General features: G+C 39.8%; 1 protein-coding gene across 5 annotated transcripts in view; it reads right to left on the bottom strand.

The window, feature by feature from the left end:
* Positions 1–16,841, bottom strand: part of npas2 (neuronal PAS domain protein 2) — a 43,805-nt gene that overhangs the window by 19,143 nt on the left and 7,821 nt on the right. For 2 of the 5 annotated variants that reach the window (XM_063895231.1, XM_063895235.1), the window contains exon 1: positions 4,795–5,164. The exons of 2 other annotated variants lie outside the window; for them this stretch is intronic. The gene's annotated coding sequence lies outside the window, so the exon portion shown is untranslated. Of the gene's footprint in view, positions 1–4,794; positions 5,165–11,347; positions 11,392–16,841 lie in introns of those variants that run through there. One more of the 5 variants, XM_063895234.1, reaches the window with a different exon arrangement.

Genomic DNA, 16,841 nt, shown 5'->3' with positions numbered 1-16,841 from the left:
AATGTGTCCTAACTCAGGAGAAGATTCCTCCATTATTGCTCTTAATTTGAAACCCATGGTCAGAGGAGGAATATTTAGAGTGATGTGTTGTAACCCTGAATACCCCGTGCCTCTCTTCTGTGATCGACTGGTGACCTGTCCAGGATGAGTCTTCCCTGATGTAAGCAAGGATTGGCTCCAATCAACCTAAAGGATAAGCAGGTATAGCTAATGGATTAAAGGATGTACAATCTAATTGGAAAAAAGGTACACTTCAAGTAACAATGCAGGACATTGTGGTTGGAGCTAGCATATATAGGCGCCCAGGCCCTATTGTGGCGGAGGCAGGTCTGAATCCTCCCTGCGATCCATTTACGCATGACATCCTCTCCATCTTCGCCTTTCAACACTGTCACTCTCAAATAAATGTTTATCTGGCCCCAAATAAAGCAGGGCATTGCAGCTCAGGTGTTCCAATAAGCAAGGAGCGTGAGAGCGATCTGATTTCTGAAACGTCGCTTTGATACGATTCAGATCATCACATGGGCAGATGGGCCCCCCATGATCAACTTAAATACACATACAATGGAATATTCTTCCAGCTGAGTTTAAAACCTGCACTGACTTTTACATGCTCTCTTATGGAGCAAAAAAATGAATATTAAGCAACCAGTCATGCCAACATTAATTACATTCTAATGGGTTTTTCAATTTGAACTGTATAATTATATTTTAACTGTACTATACTATTTTATTGACTTGTACTTAATTCTTGTTTAATAATTGTTTGTGTGATAGAGATTATGCAAATGTTTTGAGTGTTTATTGATAAGGACTGCAGATGGAAATTAGCTATTAGCTCAAATCTGGCATACATCATCTCTTCTCTTTTCTGAGATGAATGTAATGTATGCATGGTCCTTGTTCAAATAAATACATAAAATTAAAAATAAATTAAAGTAAAAGTAAAAAAACATTTTATTTCTTTTTAAAAAGTATACATATGTCCCTAGATTGTCTTAAAGACACATGTTTACAGCTTCATCTTTGGTTTGCATCGTTACTGAAATTCCTGCTCATGTATGGGATTTGAAAACTGTCAATTCCCCCTTTTATTACAGAATTTTGAAAAATGATACAATATCATGTCACTCTGACTTAAGGTGCATGTAAAATCTAAATGCTGCTTCATAAACTCAAACCGCCAGTCCCTGAGCTGTGCACAGTTTTGCTCAAATGTTCCCACAGGCTCACTTGAGCTCTTTCAGAGAAGGCAGGAATGACTTGCACAATCGCACAAACGAGGATAATTGAAAGACACTTTTCCATGAGTCTTAATTATTGTTAACAACCCAGCACCTCCTCTTCCCCTCCCATCCACATAAACCCATTAAAATGGAAGAAATGAAGAAATGTTGCACCAAAGGAGGTTGAACTGCCAGGGACTAAAGCTCCTAATTGTTAAAGAGAATCTGAGCTATTATTTAATTGGGTCACTAAGATTTTCTGAAATTGATCATGACATTCATGGTCAGCATCAAAGAAAATTGCAATTGTGGAACAAAAAAAAACACTTATTCAGAGACACTCGCATTCACTGCAATGCTTTCCTCACTTACTGCCAAACTACTGATTACAGAGGTACAGCCAAATAGAATTGTAATGTAGTTTGCCTATTAACAAAATGAGAAACACATTTTCATATAAGCAACATATAACAAATCCATCAATGCTGGAAATACAACGCCTACTACAAAAACATTCTAATTGGAAAATAACCTTTTTTTAAAACGGCATTTCAGTGCATCAAGAATAGCTTCATCCAGCGTTAACCTATACGTCTTGACTCTGTGTAAAACAAAACCTCATATACAACCAGCATTCTTCTAAAGTAATGAGGTTAAAGCACCACACCTTGCAAGGTTAACCACTCAAAAACACCCGAGTGTAATTGCAGTAGTGCCTTAGGCGGGTATTTAACGCTTTTAACCGGCAACCTGAACTCATAATAGTCAGTACACTGAAGTTCAAGTTCATGACTAAACTCAGGAAGTAAACGGGCTGTAAAAGGATGGAGACTGTTGCTCTGACAAGAAATTGCTTTATTATTGAACTCACAGAAAGTGAGGGGTGTGAATAACTGTGTGTTTTTCTGGAGACAGTGTAGGTTTCCTTTCTTTTAAAGTTTAATGGAGGAAAAGCCCCTGCTGTCACCAACCCAACCTCACACCTCACCCTATAGCTTGTTGTTGGATATAATGTTGCTCCTTTGTATATTTAATTTCACTGCACTCACCAGGCAAACTGCATGAGCACATTAGTGTTCTTAAAGCCTTGTTGTTGCACTGAGAAAAACAACCTCTGAAAAACCCTGTCTCCCATTTTATTTGTATATTCTTTCCACTTTCATGCAGATGAAAATCAAACCAGGTCAGGCTTTCTGTCAGATTAGAGATTACCAACACCTGTGTGTGGCATGATGAATACTTTCAATACACATTTTCCTCAGAGCCATCAGAGACAGAATACCTGTTTGATAAGTGATCGAGGTGTGGTCTGTCGCCAGCATGTAAGGACTGCAGCTGAAAACGATTTTCAGCCTCATGTGATTTATTATAGATGTTTCCATATGGATGGCATGCACATACTTCCGTTAGATGCACAGCAGGTCCGTATTGAGAACTATATTCAGACCTGACTCACAGTTTTGTCACACAGACACAGTTTCAAAATCTTGAAGCAGATAAGAGCAAAACTCCCAGAACTGTTTTAGTGTTGCTGAGTTTCCTGGGTAATTCATCCATTCACATGAGTGCAGTGTATCTTTAATCTACTGTAAGCTCAAATACCAAAGAGACCTACTTTGTTCATTTGTGTCATACTGAGAAAGCTTGCTGCTATTATCATGCCAGATAATTACCTCCACATCAAACTGTCAGCAGGATTACAGGAAACTACTGACCTACTTTTCATGAAACTCGGTGGAAGGATGTAGTATAGGCCAAGTAAGAACCCATTACATTTTGGAGTGGTTCTGTATCAATGGCAGATAAATGCATTGTTTTGTACGTATGGTAATAGCTTTGGTAGAGGTCTGCGTTCTCTGAGTGCACTTTAGTTCACTCGATGACTCACAAATTAGAATCACACCTTGCACAATTAATTTGCCGGGAAAATAAATGGTTAATGGCATCCAGAAACCTTTTCCCAATGTATTTCAATAGAGAATCCATGCTGGTTCATCCTTTCAGATCAGCAAGCCAGAAAATGGTCAGTAAAGCAGACTCACCTAACTTCAAACTACCATTTAAAACCAAACAGTGTCACCAGCTCAGATATTGGCTTATTGATATTTGAAAACAGACATTTTAGATACCACAGGCAGTGTCTGATTATTAAAGCCAGTCTTATATCGGTATATTACCCAGCCTATCTGGAATATCATGATAAATCCACTAGTTAAGTGCTGCTGACCATTCAGAGCAGAGTTATGAGAGGGTTTATCAAGCTTATGTATCCCTTGCTCACACGTACACACTAAATGATCAGGTGAGAAAAAAGGCTACCTACACGCTTTACGAAAGCCAACAACATTCTTCTAAAACACTCTGGGTTCCAGCTAAAGAGCTTGCAGTGTGTTGCTGCTCTTGTGCTGGTAGACTTGTTTTAAACTGGCGCATGCATCCACAGAGTCTGGAGCAGTGACTGCTACTCTTTGCATGTGCAAAAGTTTACATTGCCGGACCACCCCCGCCTGCATCTGGGTTTGAGCTGTCAGGTAAACATTAACTGGACATGACACATATGCCTGATTGATCTTACATCGTAAATCATTGGAAATCATATTTTTACAGTCATATTCAACTTAATTGGCTTTCAATTACCCATAAAATGCTTATTATATTACAATACCTGAAAAATAATAACCAATGTCCAACATCTTTGTGATCAGGAATGTATCTGCTGGTCCTTTGCTTATACCAATGTATTAGCCTTGTTTACAATATGCATATCTGTACATGCAACGGGGTAAACAAATACAGAAGGGAAAAAAAACGTGTAGGTTGTAAAAGCATTTAAGAAAAAACGGATCAGCTTTTAAAAATATAACCCGTTCTGCTGTGATTTCTGGTGTTGACTGTTAAGGAAACAGGAAACACTTGGCTATAGGTTACACACCTAGCCATACAAAACAGTGGGTGGGCCAATGAGTGCACTCAATGACCCTTCAACTTCCAGTATGTGCGTAGTAAATAAGTAATTCTGTCACACTTCATCCCGGGGTCATGCAGACATCTGTGTAACAAAACGGTGTCAAGTGCAAAATGAGAGTCCAAAATACCGGGCGAAAATGAAAAACAGTGGGTTAGTGAAAGAGATGTGAACTCGTAGACTTACTGCCAGGTTGGGTAACATCAGCCTGACCTAAGCCCGTTGAGAAATTATTAGAGGATTTATTTTCCTGTGACATTTAACATTTTGCTCTCTGACGTTTTACAATCCCTTCAGTGTTTAACCATCAGCAGAGGTACACAGGGGGGAAGATATTGGTTATTCCAGCTTTGTAAGCAGGGCACTTGATGACTGTGCGCTGAAAACATGCAAGCAGCATTCAAGAGAGTAACGTTGCTCATACAAGACTCCCGTATTCCACACAGTATCTCTCCAGCCTAAGCAGTCTGACAGGAGCAGGCATATTGGGAAAAAGCTAAGCATGCTGTCGAACACCTCTCCTTCAGAATAGAAAAGAGGACACTGGTGAACTTTGCGGTTATAAAAACGCGACACTGAAAGCTAACATTAAATCTCACCTACCTTGAAAACGTGCGTCCAGAAGAAAGAATGATCCACACTTAACTTTAACCAATCTAGTCATTTTTGTTCAACTACAGCATAGCAGCTGAGCGTCACCACCACCAGAGCACCGAAAGCGTTAAATTGCGTAAGAACGCCTAAGTTAATAACGTGCTGTTATTGATCTCCTGGAGCTGTCTGCGGCTTCGGCAGTCCTCGTTTATCAACAAAAACACCAGCTAAATGTCCCTCTTGTGCTGTTTGCTAGTTGCGGGCTGTGTCTGTCTATTTTCCATGCACTGTACTCCACATCCTCCGCTGGCAGGGACTTGTAAACAGGACCGAGTGGCTGAGAGAAAGTAGGTCAGCTGGTAGCTCAATACTCGGCTAACGACGGCAGCAGCGTAAGCACTGTGCAGCACAACCGACAGAAACCTGTAGTGACCGGAGAGGTGGGGGGGGGCAACTGATTGTAATCTTTAGCATGTGCTCCATGCATAATATCACCCCACTAAATGACATTTTGAACATGATCCGTGTGTGTGTGTGTGTGTGTGTGTGTGTGTGTGTGTGTGTGTGTGTGTGTGTGTGTGTGTGTGTGTGTGTGTGTGTGTGTGTGTGTGTGTGTGTGTGTGTGTAGAGGTGGGAAGTAGCTAAATACATTTACTCAACTATCATTTTGAGTATTTTCATTTTATGCTGCTTCTACTCCACTTCATTTTCAAAGGTAAGCGATGTAAGTTTACTCCACTACATTTATTAAACAGCTTTAGCAACTTTTAACAAAATACATCTCTAAAAACTAAACGAGTGGATTAACTCTTTAAGTCAGACAAGAGTCAAATTATTAAATATTTTACAAAAATCAATCCAACATGTTTGTCTACAACAGTAAAATGCTACATGATGCAACAATATTCTTGAAATCTCACATATTTAAATAAAACGATATACACACATAAAGGCCATTCTGAATGCAGGACTTAAACTTGTAATGATTATTTTGACAATAATACATTGGTACTTACTCAAGTAAAGCATCTAAATACTTCTTCCAGTGTGTGTGTGTGTGTGTGTGTGTGTGTGTGTGTGTGTGTGTGTGTGTGTGTGTGTGTGTGTGTGTGTGTGTGTGTGTGTGTGTGTGTGGTCTGAGCCTATAACCACTTGACCATGGAAGCTTGACAAGAAGCCTTTAATCTATTAGGTTCACAATTATCCAGATGGAACAGCCTGGGGTGAACTTGTACAAGTTGGGGGCTGACTTGTGAGGAATGCTGAATACCTCCATTTACCTGTCAGGTACCGTCAGCCTACTGTCACTAAAGGGGGGAAGAAGTATTCAGATCTTTTAGTTTGGTAAAAAAAAGAAAACTATAAACTGTCACAGCGTTAAGTAAAAGTCCTGCATTCAAAAGCCGAGTAAATTGTAAGTATTAGCATCAAAATAAGACCAAAAATAAAAGTACTTCATATGCAGTACAATTTCAGAATCTTTTATCGGCTAAATATTACAGGACTTTACTTATTGAAGCATTATTGTGTACATCGATGTTACAGCTGGCAGTGTACCCTTCTAATATATTGTTATGTCTATGATTTATGTTTTACATCACTAATTTAAATCTGCAGAACATCACTTAAACTTAAATAATTCACAGAGAAAGTACAATATTTCCCTCTGAGATGTAGTGGGGTAGAACTAGTAAGTAGCATAACATAGTAGTAGTAGTAGAGTAAAGGTGCATCAACATAGTCATTAAGAACCGTACTAGAGTAATAGATTTGAATTACATTAAAACACAGTTTAAAACATGACGGCAAATCACATGTAGATCAGGTGAGGGGAAAGACTTTCTCCTCCCTGCCAGCAAAACAAGCAGATTAGCCTGTCTGACTCTGTCTATAAACCATTTATCTCAATCTGGGTGAAAGGAACCTCTTTTCAACACGAAGATGACACTCAAAATCATTATAAAAGCCAACGAGGAATTTGGTTTTTCCCCTCAAGTATTTCCCTACTTCCTATGTTTTTGTTTTTTTTACAACTTGCAGATTGTTTCTCCCTAAGCTGAAGTCGCGAATGTGGGTCAGTAGTCTGCATGACTAAATTCAAGGGCTCATAACAGACCGGCTCCAAATACTTTCCTTCTGCTAAACAATCACAAAAATGGCTACAGATGCAGATGTTCCACTTCTAAAACAACTGGGAGTGAGCATTCAAGGCAAACGGTTCACTTTGAAATACTATTTTGAGAATGTCATGCAACTTTAGACTCTAAACAACCAGAACATTATTCGATTGCCATAATCAATGAGTATCAGAGGTGGGAACTCAAGTACTGTGCTTAAGAACAATTTTGAGATACTTTACTTGAGTATTTATTTTTATGCTACTTTGTACTTCTACTCCTTTAATCCCTTTAGTTACTTTACAGATCTGGATTAATGATGGTAAATATAATCAGCCCTTAAATCAGACTTTAGTTCACCTGGAGTAAATCCAGCAGCTACCCTGCAGTATACAAAGCCATTCAAACTAGCTGCACCTTTACCAGCTCTGAGAACACTTTAATGATCAATAATTATAAAACATATCAGAGATATTATTCTGAAATGGACCAATCAAACAATGACTACTTTTACTGTCGCTACTTTACGTACATTGAGATGCAAATTTTCTTCTACTTTGACTTGAGGAACATTTTGAATGCAGGACTTTTACTGTGACAGAGTATTCCTACACAATGGTGATTCTACTTGTACTCAAGTGCAAGATCTGAGTACTTCTACCCCCTCTGACCAGTATGTTAATCATTCCACGTTAATTTGGTTGTGCAGTCTCCACAGAGTCTGCTTAGTATGTACACTTGTAGAGAAGTCCTGAATTGGATTAACATAGTTTTGTTGCGAGTGACTGAAGCCAGGGAACAACTCATTACTACTCATTATAGCCGTCATTTGGCTATTTAGCTGATTTTCAAAAGGCAGATGTTTTTGTGACAGACCTGACTTTGATCCTGTACTTTTGCTTTTAAAAGAACACAATCTGAAAAAAACAATTGCAATCTTAGACAGTTGCTAAATATGTGACCACAAGTCTTTTCACAGTTTATTGTGCTTCTTAACAACACAGAAGGGCATTTTCACACTTGTGAGTCCACAGCCATGCTAGCGGCTCTGCGAGGCATTTCTGTGCGCCAATATTTTTTTCAAAGTATGCCAGAGTCATGACCTGTTCTTCTCTGACTCTGATTTGCTAAATAACATTGGCCATATACAAAATACCATTGCAGTCATGGTTGGAGTGGTTTGGTTAAGGCATGAGGAGTGAGACTGGAGCAGATCCTGCCGTCACTATCCCAAGAAAAAATGTATATTACATACTGCGCATCAGTGTTTTGAGCTCAATGCTAATGGTAGTTTGGAAACATGCTCACAATGACAACAGGTCAAGCAAGTTTACTTTATCCACATTCAGCAGCTTAGTGAAGCTTTCTAGCATGATGACATTGACTAATTAGCAATACACACAAAGTATAGCAGAGGTCGAGAGGTACCTCATTTGCTTTCAACAATTTTAGTCATAAACAGTGCAAGATAAGTCAGAGGAGCATGACCATTATTACAATTCAACCTGAGGTGTAGATGTGCCAAACATCCTGACTGATGTTCAGAAGGTCATGGTCAGGATCATGAATGTGTTCTAGAAATAATATAGTGGGGAACAAAGTGGTGGGCTAACTGACCAAGTGACTGACATTGCCATTCATGGAACGACGCCTGAAGCACCACTAAGAAGCACTGAGGGTGGGGGGGACATGCATCAACGGTCCAGAGTCTGATTCAAAGCAAGAACATCCCTGTCCATGCTATAACTGTTGTGTACTGATCCTTCAGCAGCTGCTCATCTGTTTGTACATCACAATAATCTGAATAAAGGATTTCTTTGCCTGTATCAGCTCGGTAATTTCTCAGAGACTTCTGATAATAAATGTGTTCTTGTCTTTGACAATTTGTAATTCTCTCTGTTCCTGCTCTCTTTTTAATACTATCTAACATCATCTTTTCAATTCAGTTAGAATGGAAAAGTTTTCTAATGATGGCTGGTCTTGTGATGGTCATGTCAGCAGAGATAATAGAGCTCATGAGAATTAGACTTTAAGAAACCTGCAAGTGCACGTTACTTATTAGAACAATTCTCATAAAGTTTAATAGCTTTTTACAACAATACATATCTGTAGATGTGTGATTCCACCATCCAAAGGTGTGATTCCAACGTCCAAACTCAAAAGGCTGCCTCAGAAATTGTCTCTAGACATCCATGGGCTTGAGACAGATTTATAGCAATGCTACATTTGCAGACCGCTGCTGTGGTTGGCCATGTTCAGGTAATGAGTCAAACTTTCCCCCAGTTGCTTCAGACTGCAGATGTAGTAGTCCATGTTTCACTGATCGGGCTTATGATGGGGTACCAGCAGGATGCCGTTTTAACCAGCTTGTGAGATATGGAGACAGCAGCACAACCAGGTGGCCTCATGTTTCATGCTCAGGAATCTTTCATCTTAGACATGACACAATGATGGCCCCTCACTGTCAGTGCTAATATACTGTAAGAATGTCCATTATTTCAGCACTCCTCACTGTGGCTCCACAATGAATACAGTTTGATGCCTCTCTTGCAAACAGGCTTTAGTCATGTTTCTATTTAATTTTCAAGATCATTTTATAAAAATGTTGTGAATTTGATGCATGTTAATCTACTAGTTTGGAGCCATTAAGCTACAGCAAACATCTTTAGTTGGCGATATAGGTTTCATCTAAGGCAGGGGTGTCCAAACCTTTTTTCACTGAAGGCCACATACAGAAAAACATACAAAGGGCCCCTCTCTAGAGGTGAGGTATATTGCTTCATAAGTTCAGTTATAAATTAGCAAAATCAATTAAATCTAGGTCAATTATTCTTGATACTTGAATATGCCTTACAGCCTACATCCCAGCTCTCCGTAGGGTATTATTTATTTTGTTAGCAGCTCATCCTTTAAAACAAAAACCTCAGATTGCTTATAATAAGTGGAAATATGATGGGTATATTTCAAGCTTGTTAGGAAATTAAGTTATTGGGCTTCAAGTAAGATTTGTTAGAAATATGTTTTCTACTTTAAACAGCATCATTTATTTGAAGCAGGCTTATTAACACATGAATACTTCTGAGTAATATCTTTTTATATATATATATATATATTTAATAAGTAAAATATTTAAAAAGCACAAGTTTCAGGTGTGGGCCATATTCCATTATACTTTTAGAATTTGCTGAGGGCCGATTAAAAGTACACAACGGGCCGCATTTGGCCCCGGGCCGTAGTTTGGACACCCCTGATCTAAGGGCTAGAGGTTGCAAGCTGGAAGTCTTTCTAACCCGAAAATGAATCAAGAAAATGAAGTGTCAGAAATGTATTTGAATTGGAAAAGTTGTAATTGTTCTATTATATCTATCTGCATTGTTTCACGACCAATCACAATGCATCAGGAAAACCACAATCAGCAAAAAAGTGAATTAGTCGCGTGAGTAAAATGTTGTTACGTCAGAATTCATACTGAGTCAATGAAGTGCAGCAACTGTTAACATAGTGCAGGCTGGCAAAAACAGTTAATCAAACAGGGTAGAAAAGTATTATTCCACTGCTGTGAATGTGTTGAAACTTTCAAGCATGGTACAGTTTGGCCAGACCAAACACAGCAGGACCCCGGTCACACTGAGGCCCCCCCACTACCTTGGCCCTTTTCAATTCACAACATTGGCCATTTCTATGTGGAGCTCCCACTGTGTCTTCACGTTGGTTGTCCCAGTTTCTATCATGTCTGACAGAAATGAAAGACAATTTTTTCTAAAATGAAGAAATGCTTGCCAAACAGGAAGAATCACTGACAATACAAAATAGAGTCAGCACGTCTCAATGTAATCTGTAAACAAAAGCATTCAATTAAATCGTCTGTAATGTTGTTGCTGAATACACCGAGTATGATTTGACTCCCCTTGCATTTCAGAAGGCTTTTTATGCTGTCAGTAGTAAACCAGGATCATTATGAAGTAAGAAGTAACTCTGTTCATGTTTCAGTCCTTTTTAAAAAACAAAAGCAGACAGAGACCACTGCAAAATGATCAGTTTCTATGGTTTTACTATTTATAGGTATGTGTTTGAGTAAAATGATTTTATTTTATTCTATAAACGACGGCCGACATTTCTCTGTGTTGGATTTCAACAGACAATGGAATGGAATAGCTGCCATACATGTAAAGACTGAGATTTATGTTAAATTTTGAATTGTCTATGTTAATAGAATTGTTAATGTTTTCCAGAGCTGTATAATCACAATAAACTTAATTGAAATCATTTGATACAGATGCAATACAATGATCTTCACAGAAATAAAACACAATGAATGAAAAAGAGAGAGCCAACAGAGAGAGGCAGTTGATGGGTTGATGAGAGGTTACTGTAAAAGCATAACCTTCAACACGGAATAATCATGCAACATGATGTCAATAACCTGCACACTTGTGTTTACCAACCTGTCTACTCTGTGACTGCTTTACACCAAAGTACATCAGAGGGACTGAAAAGGAAAAAGAAATATCAAGTGAGTTATCTCTGTACCAACATTAGCAGTTGTAACACTCTTCAAACATTTCTTAATTGTTCTCGCGTCCTCTTCTGGCAAGCATTCATACTTTGAACTCGGCCTGCCGTACAGGAAAATGCTATTGAAAGCTTTCTGAAGCTTTCTAGTGTGACCCCTCAAGCACACCGTGATGAAGTGTCCACACATGACAAACCACTTTCTCTGGGTCAACAGAGCAAATCTTAAGTGAAATGGTTAACATGTATACTGGATGAATGGACTGACTGGATTGGACATAACATGATTTAGACGTCACATTTTTTTTTAGGATGAATTGTAGAAGTTAGTTATCAATACACATTGAAATGTGCCTCGGTTGTACTTTATTTTACGCACTTTTTAGTAAATATTAGCATACAAACATGCCAAACTAACAGGGTTGCCAGAGAAAAAGGATACAAAACTATAAAAATAAATAAATGTTTTTATATTTTTATTAATTTAATGTATACATATTACATTTGAATAAATAAATACAATTAAATAGCTACCGCTACTTTTTTACAGTCTGAGAGAGTTATGCTGACTAGCATTAGGCTCACCAAACAAAAAGACCATACCTCTAAAGAGATGTTTTGAAAACTATAAAAAAAAATGTAATGGCATATTGATTAAATTAGCTGCTACTTGTGGAGGCTGTTTCAATTCAATTTAAAGTCTTTGTCATCGACCCAGTCAAATGAGCTTACAAACACTATAAATCAAGATAATGATGAGAATGCCAGAGTGAACTTAATTGCTGCTCTGCCAGCTACCAACAAGTGTGAGCCTTCTAAGACTCATAAATATCTCCCACATTTGACTGCATTATTCACCATCCGCCTACATGGAGATTAGTTCTGCTCATTTATGTAGGTCATGCTGCTGGAGGATGAGATGGCATTTAGTGCTCATAAGCAGGCTTCGCTACATTATGTTCCTCATCCTGTACCTTTCTCCACACTGCGTTTCTTTACATTAAGGAAAACGGGATTATGTGGATAATCACTGGAACACTGAGCCATATTGCCTCCAGCTACATCTGTGATACTGGTAATGATGATGTCATTGTGGCCCTCTGCCATGCACTGTCGTTAATCAAACTGTGGCACTGCTGTTCGCTCTGTGTTCCCATGGTAACTATGTGTGGTGTATACTTTCCCCCCACCATGGCGGCTACGTCCATCAAGCACCTGGTTTCTATTTTCCTCAGGTCAAGGAGATCTTTCATGAAAAATGGAGTTTAATTTAAGTGGAAAGCAACCTTTCTCTCTGTGTGCTCTGTTTATCATTTCAACATTTAATATTGGGCTAAAATATGGGATTCATAGCTGATCTCCTTTTGCAGCTTCTCATAAATAATACTCAGTTTTTCTTAATAAATCTAATTTGATATAAAGATGTGTCAAATAACCTAAAGAACACAAACCAGAAAATCCGATCTGAAATGTGATGTATAACCGTATACAGAGGTAAAATAACTAAAGACTAAATCTTAAACTGGAAACACTGATATTTCTGATAAATGCGTCAAACTTCTGAACTCAGAAGTAGACTCAAGAAAATCTCCTTGTTACTTTACATTTTCAGGTCACAAACATTTTTGTAACTTTTATTTCTGTATACAACGGAGCCGCAATTTAACTTGAGATGTTATCCAACAGCAGAGCAGTGACACTGGACAACCAAATCACTGAAGGGACAATGTCGGACATCCACAACTAAAACAGCATTTTCTTCCATTGATACCCAATGGAAAATGGCACTGGTCAATAACAAAACAAACCATCATGCCCTTCCTCGCTTTCCCACGAGCGCTGTCTGTCTCTCCGCAGCTTCACACTAATCGTCCCCTGGGCCACAGCTGAACCCTCGCACCACTGAGCTTCACCCGCTAGGCAATCCTGTCACAGTGCAGTTCAGCACCTGCTGTGCACTCAGGAAGAAATCACATGCTCTTTCCCCGTGCGCTTCATAACAGCACCTTTCACGCAAATAAGGTGACATGTGCTCTATGGTGTCTTATATAAATGTGTTTGTGTATTTCCCACACAGAATAATGAAAGGATACAATTTCCGTATTGTCAATGTGTTGATTAGGATTAGCTTTTTCAATATTGGGTTAATCAGTTCATAACATTTGAAAGAAAATAATAGATAGCACAATATAGCACAATATTTGCTAGCTATAAAAAATTACATTTTACATATTTTTTCAAGCTCTGATTTAAATGTAATGAAAATTATTTAAGACATTTTATATACAAAAATATAATTCAACTATATGTTATTGTTAGTGTGCAGGGATCATGTTTAGTATCTTACGTAGCTTTGTTTTACTTATTCTGTGTATGGATCACGCATTAAAATGTTAATTTTTCAATGATTTTGGTAATTCTTCACCCAAAAGGGCCTTGTAATTCCACATTCAACACACACAGCCTCATTGTAGGTTGCCCCTCGTAGGCCTTCAAAACAGCCATCTTTTCATACACCTACTCTGAACTTTCCTCATAATAATATCCTTTCAACTATTTTGAATAACCACATAATATCAAACCTGTTATTATAGGCTGCTGCTGCAGGAAAATATGCAATTAACTAAGGCAGTGTGTGAGCAAATATGTGGGTCACATTTCCAGGGCACAGGTCGAAAGGGCAATGCAGCTCTTTCTTTGTACCTTCAGCTTAAGCTCAGTTCATAGGTATTGGATTAGATTTTGGAAGGCTGCTGATTTCTTAACAAAGAAACACTTTAAGCCAATAAGCAGAATAATATTATTGTTATGAATTCATCTGCGAGTGTTTTTAAAACTGGAGCTTGCCGCTCTCTCATGCACAGACTCTGCATTGAACTCAAATAGCCTTTCACAAGCAGTCCATGGAAAAAATGACCTTGTGGCTCAATTTCTATTTATTGCTATTTCATTTTCCTTGTTATGAAACGCTGCCCTCCATATTTCTAAATCTTTTTCCTGAAAGCAAACAAAACTTGTTAAATTCAGGTTTCTTGAAAGAGAGAAAACACTGCTTTTTGCTTCTTTGAAGAAACAGGTATATCAATGCTTCCTGATTTTAAAACCACAGAACATTAAAGAACCGGACTATAGATGTGTTTCAGTGGACATTGTTAACAGCTAAAGTTAAACAGTTAAAGCTGTAGATGATTGATAACACAGTGGTTTAATGACATATACATTTTTGTTTTATGCTTCATGCCTGGTTAAAGTATGGGAAAACAGCCGTTACAAGGATGCTTTAACAGCTCAAGCTGTTTGGCGTCTTAAATTAAAAAATCATGAGTTGCTGTGATTATATCTCATGATTCATTCGCCCTGCTGAAGTGTCCTTGAGCAAACCCGTAAAACATTTCCAGCTCCACCAGAGACCCAGACTTCTGACCTTGAAATTCTTTTTTTTCCAACTTCCAAAGCGTATCACACTATGGGGCCATTAAAAGGTACAAAAAGGGGAAAAATAGAAGGTTGGAAACAAACAAAAAACTAAATCACACAACGTTTGCCAGATCTTGCAAGCCAAGACAAAGGAGACAATCGTTAGGTAGCACACCCTGTGCTCTTACTGCTTCAGTAGCAAGATGGCGCCGAGGATGGCTGCCGTGTCTCGAGCTCCTCAACAACTCCACATTTTAGTGTTTTTATTGTTTTACTTTGTTGGTTGTTTTTAACTTTTTTTGCAACATGCAAACCGCCCAAGCGAGCCCTATCATCCAATATGATAGAGAACAACTTTTACACATCAGGTCGCTGGTGGACAGCAATAATCCACGACGACCTGCAAACAATGGAGAGTCTCCGTGTTTACCTGCTGGAGCTCTACCTGTGGAGCGCAGGAGGAAGAGACCACGAGGATCCCGGGCCGGGGTCCTGGTCAGGCTGAGGAAACGTGAAAACAGGCCTCCTCTACCGAGTTTACTTCTGGCAAATGTCCAATCCCTGGATAATAAGCTGGACGAACTCCGTAGCAGGGTGGCATTTCAACGGGACATTAAGACCTGTAATGTTTTGGTTTTCACGGAGACTTGGCTCGACCCCACGATACCGGACGCCGCCATTGCTCCACACGGATTCTCCATTCATCGCCAGGACCGGACAATAAACTCAGGGAAGAGCAAGGGAGGAGGTGTCTGCTTCATGATCAACAACAACTGGTGCTCAGATGTGGAGATCATTTCTTCGGACTGTTCTCCCAGCCTAGAGCACATCATGATCGGATGCCGGCCTTTTTATCTGCCGAGGGAGTTCACATCTGTTGTTCTAACAGCAGTGTATGTTCCGCCGCACGCTGACAACAACACAGCGCTGGAGGAGCTGTATGGGATTATCGACAGGACAGAGACTTCTCGGCCAGAGGCCGCATTTATTGTGGCCGGGGATTTTAACAGAGCCAACATGAAGAAAGTCCTGCCGAAATACTATCAGCACGTCAGCTGCCCCACGCGCGGTGGAAATACACTGGACCATGTTTACACTCCTTTCCGGCATGGATATAAAGCCCTCCCCCGCCCCCCCTTCGGCAAGTCAGACCACATATCTCTTCTTCTGCTCCCTGTTTACCGGCAGAGACTGAAGAGGGACCGACCTGTGACAAGGACAGTGCAGCGTTGGTCCGAGCAGTCTGACTCTGCTCTCCGCCACTGCTTTGGCATCACGGAGTGGTGTGTGTTTGAGGAGGACGATATAAACACACACACTGACGCGGTCATTTGCTACATCGGCAAATGCATCGATGACGTCGTGCCGCGGATTACTGTACGGACATTCCCAAATGAGAAGCCCTGGATAAACAGCGAGGTCCGAGCTAAACTTAAAGCACGGGCCATCGCGCACAGCGGCGGTGATTTGGATGAGTACAGGAATTCCAGGTATGCACTCCGGAGAGCTATTAGCAGTGCGAAAAGACAATACAGGGACAAGGTGGAGTCGAACTACAAGGGCTCCAACGCCAGAAATATGTGGTCTGGACTAAAAACAATAACAGACTACAAAAGGACAACGAGTGGTGCTGAGGAAGTGTCTGCATCTCTCCCAGATGAACTGAACACATTTTATGCACGCTTTGAGAAGCCCCCGGCTGTGGAGGCACCAAAGGCCCAGGATCCCTGCTCACTGGTTTTAACCAGTGCAGATGTGTGTAGAGCTCTGAAAAGGATCAACGCACACAGGGCTCCAGGACCTGATGGCATCCCTGGCCGTGCTCTCAAGGTGTGTGCAGTTCAGCTGGCAGATGTGTTCACAGACATTTTCAATAGGTCACTGCTCCAGTCTGTAGTCCCCACATGCTTTAAAGAGTCCATCATTGTCCCTGTCCCCAAAAAGACAAAACCCATCTGCCTCAATGACTACCGCCCAGTTGCACTCACCTCCATCATCATGAAGTGCTTT

Source organism: Eleginops maclovinus, chromosome 11 (genome assembly GCF_036324505.1).
Source record: "Eleginops maclovinus isolate JMC-PN-2008 ecotype Puerto Natales chromosome 11, JC_Emac_rtc_rv5, whole genome shotgun sequence".
NCBI lineage: Eukaryota > Metazoa > Chordata > Actinopteri > Perciformes > Eleginopidae > Eleginops > Eleginops maclovinus.
The sequence above is the reverse complement of the archived record's forward strand: the minus strand, read 5'-3'. Positions and strand labels throughout refer to the sequence as shown.